An 8,462-nucleotide genomic window follows, 5' to 3' on the forward strand; every position below is an offset into this window, starting at 1 on the left:
CAGATCCCTGGCTGGGTACATAGCTCAAAAACAGTTTCAGAGAGAGAAATGCCAGCAACAGTTTCAGAGAGAGATGGTTCATCATAATATGGGATATGGGTTAAATTTTCCTTTGTTCATAATCAATTAAATTGTTGTGGCAAGGTGATGTTGAAGAATCATTGCTTCACCACTGGTGATCTTTGGCTGTAGGGATCATTTCTGGGTCCAGAGCACACTCCCCAGCCGCAGGCAGCCTCAGTCTGCCTGCACACATGACCTTGGGGTGCGGAGCACACTCCCCCTCACAGACAAAGCCACCACTGTCTGAACATCGTGCCCTCTGTCTAGCCTTCTGCAGTCTCAGTAGTCTGTGGTGTCCTGTCTGACCTTTGCCTCTGAGACCTTTGTCTCCATCGTCATACACTGTGCAAGGGGAAAATGGTGTAGTGGAAACAGGTGCCAACATAACTTTGTACCACCCCATGATCTCGGGACTGGAACATGTGTATGTTGGAATTCAAGCCTCTATCGGGAGGAGCTGGCAACCCTCCCAAGCACCCGGCTTGAGTTCCGATGACCTCCCTGGCTGCATTCCCCAGCAACTCAGGAGAAGTCTCAATTGGCGACCCTTCCCAGCATGAGAAGAGCACACCCACTCTTTCCTGCTCCCCAGGCAGGGAAAAGAGATAGTCAGAAACGTTTATTTACATGGTTTATTTCTGACTCTTCAGCATCACAGAAAAGATGTCTGTTCTCTTCAGACATCAGCAAACAAATGAGTAAGACTTCCTGTACAATAGCAAGAGGAAGGTCTCAAGTTACACTCAGAGAAAATTCCGGTGAACTGCCCTGTGAACTGACTGGAACGCTGTTTCCCAGTCAGCTCCATCACATGATATCAACAAGCTGGATGTCAGCAGCTGCGATGAGCTCATATGCTGACAGTGTAAAGGTCAAAATGTATCTGCCTGGGTTTGCATGTGTCAATAAAAGGAGCCTTCACAGAGCTGGCCAGCAGCTTCCTTGCAGGTCACCTGTGCGTAGCTCACCTGCATTATTAACTCCTGCCTCATGTCCTTCACTTCATTTGGCGTTTATAAATGGTCCAGGTTTCACAAGCATACAGTAAGGTTGGTAGTACAATAGCTTTGTAAACAAGCATTTTGGTTTCCCTGCAAATGTCCCGGCCCTCAAACACTCTGCACTTTAATCGGGAGAAAGCTAGGCACTTGTAGAGCTCAGGCGATACTGGATTCCAGCATCAATGTTGGCCCTTGTGGAAGGATAACTTCCAACATTACACCACTGAGTTGGATTTGTGGTACTACAGAGGGGTTGTTTTGTGCTTGTTGGTGCAGCACTTTCGTTTTTGGGAAGCTGAGCAATAGGCCAACCATTTTGTAAGCTTCTGAGAAGATATTTAGGATGGTTTGGAGGTCATCCTCTGAAGTGTGCGCACACTACATTGTCTTCAGCATACTGAAGCTTTATGACAGAAGTTACAGTAAATTTACTCTTTGCTTTCAGCCTGCTTAGATTAAAGAGCTTTCCATCCATCCAATATACAATTTCTACTCTTGAGGGGAGTTTCCCTTCATATGAGGACATTGACAATGGGTGTTAATGTGAAAAGGGATGCAAAGCAGGACTATAGCAGAGAGAAGTGGCTTCAGACATTTATTAAGAGGGCGGTGCTGGACAAAGTAGTCAAGTGCAGCTGATGTTGGGTTATTGTGCTCCCTTTCCAGGAAATATGCCATACAACAGTAGGCTACCAGAGTAAATTTCTCTTTGACAGACCTCTGGAGATGCACTGAGGGATTCAAAAGTCAGGGACAAAAGAGGATCCCTGCTGGATCACATAAAAGGCTCATTTAGTCCAGCATAGATATCTCAGGAAGCAGGTGCCTGTGAGAAGCCCAGAAAATAATGAATGAGCAGAGTAGCTCTCCCACCTGTGAACCCCAGAAACTGTTCCTAAGAGGCTTATTGTCTTTTATACAGGACTAGGGACTAGTACCCGTCTTCCATAATACTAGAACCTGTGGAATGGAATGGTGGAAAATTAAGGAGAGAAGAAAGCTAGAACTGCTCCACACAGCATGTGTTTAATCTTTGGAATTTGGTCTTACAAGAAGTAATGATGGTCCACAACTTGGATGTGTTTAATGGCGGATTAGCCTTCTCCTTCATGAATTCATCCAATGTTCAACCTCTGATGTTGAGGGCAGTTTGACTCTGAATATCTATTGCTGGAACCTAGTAGTGGGGAGAGTGGTGTTGCTCCCAGGTCCTGCTTTCAGGCTATGCACAGGCATCTGGTTGGCCACTATGAACATAGTTTACTTGGGAAGATGGACTGATTCAACAGGGTGGTGTCAGTTCTGATTCTGTGAAGTTCATTTCTGAAGGGGAAAAATAGATACAAAATTAAGAAATATAATAAAGTTCTTGGAAATAAATATAACAATAAATTTAGAACAAGTGAAAATTACCAAATAAAAGAGGGAAATTAAGGAAAAGCTGGTTCAATATAGGAAAATAAAGCTCTCATGGTTTGGAAGAATAGCAATAATTAAAATGAAAATTTTGTCTAGAATAATTTTTTTATTTAGAATGTACCAATTAATGTATCAGAGACAGAAATAAAGGGTTGGCAAAGCATGACTAATAAATTTGGTAATGGGGATATGAAACCTAAAATTAATAAAAGAAGATTATAAAACCCCCAGAAAATAGGTGGACTGGGTCTCCCCAACATCAGGTTATGTTATATAGCAAATCTGCTAAGATATATCATAGATGGAATAACAGAAGAAGGAATGTTAGAATGTTTAGAGAGTTGTACACAGGAAATGAGGGAGAAGTTAGTGAAAATATTTTTTCAATAGGTAATGGTGGCAGAATATTGAAAATCCCTTATTAAGAAGCATTGTGATACGGGCGAAATATAAAGGAAAATTGATACCAGTAAATTCCCCACTAACTCCAGTGGTGATGATAGAAGACTTCCCAGTAAATTTTAAAAAGAGAATTGAAAAAGAAGAAAAAGAGAAGAAAAAAGAATGGGTGCAGAAAATGAGAAGCAAACAAATAAGAGACGCACCAACAGGAAATAAAATAACTTGCTTTAGCTGTATACAACTTGAGCAATGGACAAAGAAGTGGTTAAAGGAAAACAAGAAATGCAAAGAATAAATTCATGATATTTATAAAATATTAGTACAAATGATTATAAAAAGGAGAGATAAAGAATAAAATATAGTTATAAAAGGGGAAACCTGTGAAATGTATAAAATTTTAGTACAAATGGAGGATCAACAAGATCAATTAAAAGAGGTGTGGGAAAAGGAGACAACAGGGCAGATAACTAGTCAAAGTAGTGGGGGGTATGGGACACATTGGAAAATATTGTTTATAAGGATAAAATAAAATTATTATAAGTTAGTATGGAGATGGTTTTAATACCAGTAAGATTATATCAAATAAACAAGGAATATTTGGTGTTATGTTGGAGGGGATGCTAGGAAATGGGGACTTATGTTCACATTTGGTGGGGGTGTAAATATGTGCATATTTATTTATTTTTTGAAAAGGGTGTTTAAAGAGACAATAGAAGTTACTTGGTTAAAGCTGACAATGACCAAAAGTCCAGAGGTAGCATTGTTATCCATTATAGCTAGGAAGTGTAAGGGGCAAGGCAAGTACAAAATGGAAGAATGGTAGAAAGAGGTGTGGGATATAGTTATTAATGAGAAATGAATGTGTGCTATTAAGGTAAGATGGGGAATACGCAGGAGAAATGATTAAGAGGAGATATGGAAGCTATTTGTAGAATTTGTACTGTTAAAACAGAATGGGGTCAAACCACGGCAAGAGGTGTTGAAATTTTGGGAGGTTGGATAGTTACAATGGAATTGTCTCGGGGGCGATTTTTTTTAAAAAAAATGTACAAAATGGAAAAACCCCCGGAAAAAACTGTGTTCTGTGGCTGTATTTAGCTAACTACAAATATTTAGTGGTGGTGATGGAAAGCAATTATTAAGTATTTTATTGATTTAGGAAATGTATATGCCAATCCATATTTTGAAGTAATCTTTGAGTGGCTTACAATATCATAAGGACATCACAAAAATTAAAACAAATAAAAGAGCAATCATCCTGCCCATATTATCAAGAGGAAAACATTGAAAAAGCTCTAAAATGCAGCCCACTGTGGGTTTTTGTAGCTGCTTTTACTGGAGATTTGCCACACAGCGCTAGGCAGCCAGAACAGATTATTACTGTTTGACAGAGTTCTGGAGAGCCACTATGGGATTCAGGAGTCAGGAACATAAGGGGATCCCTGCTGGATGACACCAAAGGTCCATCTAGTTCAGCATTCTGCTCCCAGATTGTCTAATCATATGTCTACGTGGAGCCCAAAAAACAAGGCATGTACACAAAAGCCCTCTCCCACCTCGGATCTCCAGTAACTAGTATAAAGAGCAATGCAGTCCAGCTCACGATTGGGGCACTGCCCTCCCACTGAAAATGTCAAGCAATGAAAAACAATACTGCTCCTCAAAATCTCAAAGCAGCACACTCTTTCCTGTCTCATACACATTTTATATATCCATTCCAGTTCGTCTCCTATACTCTGGCCAATCCACTTTTTGCACCGCTAACGCAGTCCTCGTCCAAAATATAACTATGGCAAATAGGTTTCTTCATTGTGTTTATAAGGAAAAGCAACACGATGTAGCACTCTATACTGCCTTGGTAAGACCTGGAATACTGTGTCCAGTTCTGGGTGCCACAGTTTAAGAAGGATGTTGACAAGCTGGAACGTGTTTTTTGTTGTTTTTCTTTTTGTTCTCCTTCTGAATGATGGCTCATGCAATAAAAAGTTTAATTGGAATTTCACTATTTAAAATAATATAATCTGTTAATAGAATTACATATTTAGACTATGGTTCAAATAATATGGTAAAATTATATAGAGTCTTTGGGCTCTATATACCTGAATGCATTTATATTTCAGTTACTTTTGACCTGTGCTTTGGAAATAAAAATGAATTTCTATTGATTTAATAGCTGATTCCTTCATTTAGAATGATTTTATTATTATTTATTAGATTTATAAGCCACCCTTCATCATACAATCACAGGGTGATTCACAGAATAAAATATAGGATAAAAATAAGTAAAAAAGTAAAACAAAACAAACCAGCACATAAACAACTTTTCCACAGATACAATTAAAAGAAGGTGGTATCTCAAACCATACATAGTGAAACCAGGAAAACTACAAAACTGAACACATAAACTTGGCTGGATCCAGGAATGTCATTAGGTTCCAGCATCACAAGATTGCTGGGAAGACAAACATATGTGCATGTGATGTACTACAGGTAATTGTTAATGGATTTGTGCCTGATTGAGAACATCTTGGGTCCACGGACATTGTGGTAAAACTGAGGTGGGGATAAAGTAAAAGGACATGTGTGAAATTTCATGGAACTCCAGAAAGGGACTGATTTACTCATGATTCCTGTTTTCTGATGGTGAGGGTGAGATGAACAGGAAGAGACATTTGTGTTGTACCCATCTCTGGTATTTGCCATAATGGACATGGCAGGTAACAGGAGGACAATAAGAATGACATTGGAGACTGGCACTGGGTTTAATTAGGTCACAACTTTATTGATTACAGGAAAGAGTAGGTTTGACTAAGGCATTGGGCATGTATCCTGCAACAGGCAGCCTGCCTGCTACCTGATAGGATCAAACTGCCTAGCTGGGTCAAACCCGTGCTGCAGTGTCAACTTCAAAATGGATTGGATGCCACAACCCCACACTGGCTGCCAGTGGGAGAAATGTATTGGCCCATTGGTCCATTGGTGGACTTCTGGGCAGAGTCAACCCTCCTGGACTCCTTTAATGGGGTGCCCTTGTGACTAAGGATGCAGTCCAATGCTTAATCCACCAAAGTAATGATGGTTGCTACAAGGTTGGCAAAAACCTACAAGTTGGCCAAATTGCTTGCAGGAGAAAATTCCTCCCTCTCCCTGAAATACGGAGACCAAATTAACCAGAGCAAGGTCCATAAGCAAAGTGCCCACTTCCTTCCTCTGGGTGGGGCCCTAAAGACTGGGTGAGTGGGTGGAAAATCCTGTGACAATCTGCCAAGAGGGCAGCTGACACCTGGCCGCCCCCTTAAAAAGGCTGGGGATGGGCTACTCCCAGACCCAATCCCCAGACTCTGATTGGCTGATCAGGCACTAACTTCCCTTACCTGAGGGTCCAATGCAGCTGGAGGTGGACTGTGCCAGCCATGCCCTCTCCTGGATGCACCTGGAAGTTGGCAGCCTCCCTGAACCCATCCCAGCCACTCCATAAGGCAATGGCTGTCCACCCAGCGCCCCAGGTGAGGGGATATTGTCCTTGCTACCACCCATTATTACAGTGGTACCTCGGGTAAAGGACTTAACTTGTTCTGGAGGTCTGTTCTTAACCTGAAACTGTTCTTAACCTGAAGCACCACTTTAGCTAATGGGGCCTCCTGCTGCCGCTGTGCCACCACTGCACAATTTCTGTTCTCATCCTGAAGCAGAGTTCTTAACCCAAGGTAATATTTCTGGGTTAGTGGAGTCTGCAACCTGAAGCATATGTAACCTGAAGCGTTTGTAACCCGAGGTACCACTGTATTATTAAAACCCTCAGTGTCTCCCCATCTCTCCTTTACCTTTGCTGTTGTTTAAAAAAGGCCTTTCTTTCACTTTAATTGTCCCACTCTTCTTGCTGCACCCAAATGTCTCTCTTCCATTCCTTGGGTACTTCAAAGGAGAGAGAAAGGATGTGGAGCCCTCAAATAAATGACATTTGCGTCCCTTCCAACTGAAAGTCTCTATGATTCTTGTTCAACTGGCTCACGTTGGTTAGTGTGGGTGTGGTACAGATGGCAGTGACCTGGAGCGCCTTACTTTGGGCACGTATTTGATTTAGTTCAGTGTCATGTGATGGACCCTTCGCAGTCTTGCAGCCTGCAGTTGCTTGTGGGTGGTTTGGGCTTTGGTCTTTTAAATAAATTACTATTGCTATTTAAAATAATATGATCTGTTGATAGAATTGCATTTTTAAACACATTCACATATCATCATTTTCTATCAGAACCTTAGTGCAAACTTTCTTCCGGGCAGTCTCTGGGAACTGCAGTGCTGTGATGTCTTCTAACAGCAAATTTGATTTGGTTTCACTGGACTACAATTCAAAGGATCTTTTGGAGGATGATTCTATGTCTTTTGAACCTGGATACTTCCTAAATGGAATGCATAATCTGGAGTAGATATTAGGATGACATATGTTCAGAGCAGATTTTGAGACGGCCTGATCCTGCAGGCCATGCCCTGTAACATTTCTCCTATGAAAATAAGGATATTTTTTCAGGAAGCTTTTGCGAACCCACACACTAAACCCTGTCCCTGGAGGTTACCCCCCAGGAAGGAGACATGACAACAATGGATGGGTTTAAAATTAGGCCACAACTTTGTTGAATTTCAGGTATAGGGACCTTGGCTTAGGCCTTGGAAGATATCCCTCTCATAATTGACAGGGACTGAGGATGCGCAGGGCAGTCAGACATTGTGGGAGGGGACTATAAAGCGTGAACTTACACACAGCATGCCCTCCCATGGCCCTATTAATTTTTTGCACTGTATAATTGATGCGAGAAGGTTTATTGGCCCCTCTCCAGCACTGACGGGGAAGGAGGTCGGACCAGAGCATGGTCATTGCTGGGCATAGGGCATGCACATTTTCGTGGTCCGCCTTCGTAGATAGAACAAGGCTGATGCCTTTTTGCACTACCAGGTCATTTCCTCCCAGGTGCAGTATCAATGGGTTGTGGGCAGTGACAGCTCTGCGTAGCATGGGCATCAGTGCGCCCCAATGCATGCCTCGTTGTCCTATACAATGTATGCAGGCATTAGGGTGGATGTCAAGGTTAGTTCCCCAAATGTGTGAGGCGACATGGATTATGGCCCAGGGTACAATGCTATGCCCAACAACCCAGATTTCTGTGCCGGGCACACCTGCAATAAAAGTCAAAGGGAAACAGTAAATGAAAATGTGTGGGGATGAATGCAGCCCTTGTAGGGCGCAGAACACCATCAGCCTTGATACTGGCAGAGTCAGTATACATCAGAGCCTTGATACTGGCAGAGTCCCAACCCTGGGCTGCTGCTGTTGTAGCTGCATCAATGTGGAAGGAATGACCTGAGAATTCCCTTGGATTGCCGCCACAGGCCTCAATGGCCATAGGTAAGACTGCCGTGAACTGGCAGCACATCCAAGGGTGTTTGTCTGCATGGATGAGGAAGGCACCCCAGTGGTTAGACACACTCAAAGGAACCTGCGCGTGTCTTGCCACAGGCAGGGGCCATCCTGCTCAGAGGGGGTCAGTGTTGTGGTGTTACCCCTCCACAACTGCTCGGTTTGGA

The sequence above is a fragment of the Podarcis raffonei genome, chromosome 8, assembly GCF_027172205.1.
Source record: "Podarcis raffonei isolate rPodRaf1 chromosome 8, rPodRaf1.pri, whole genome shotgun sequence".
Classification (NCBI taxonomy): Eukaryota; Metazoa; Chordata; class Lepidosauria; order Squamata; family Lacertidae; genus Podarcis; species Podarcis raffonei.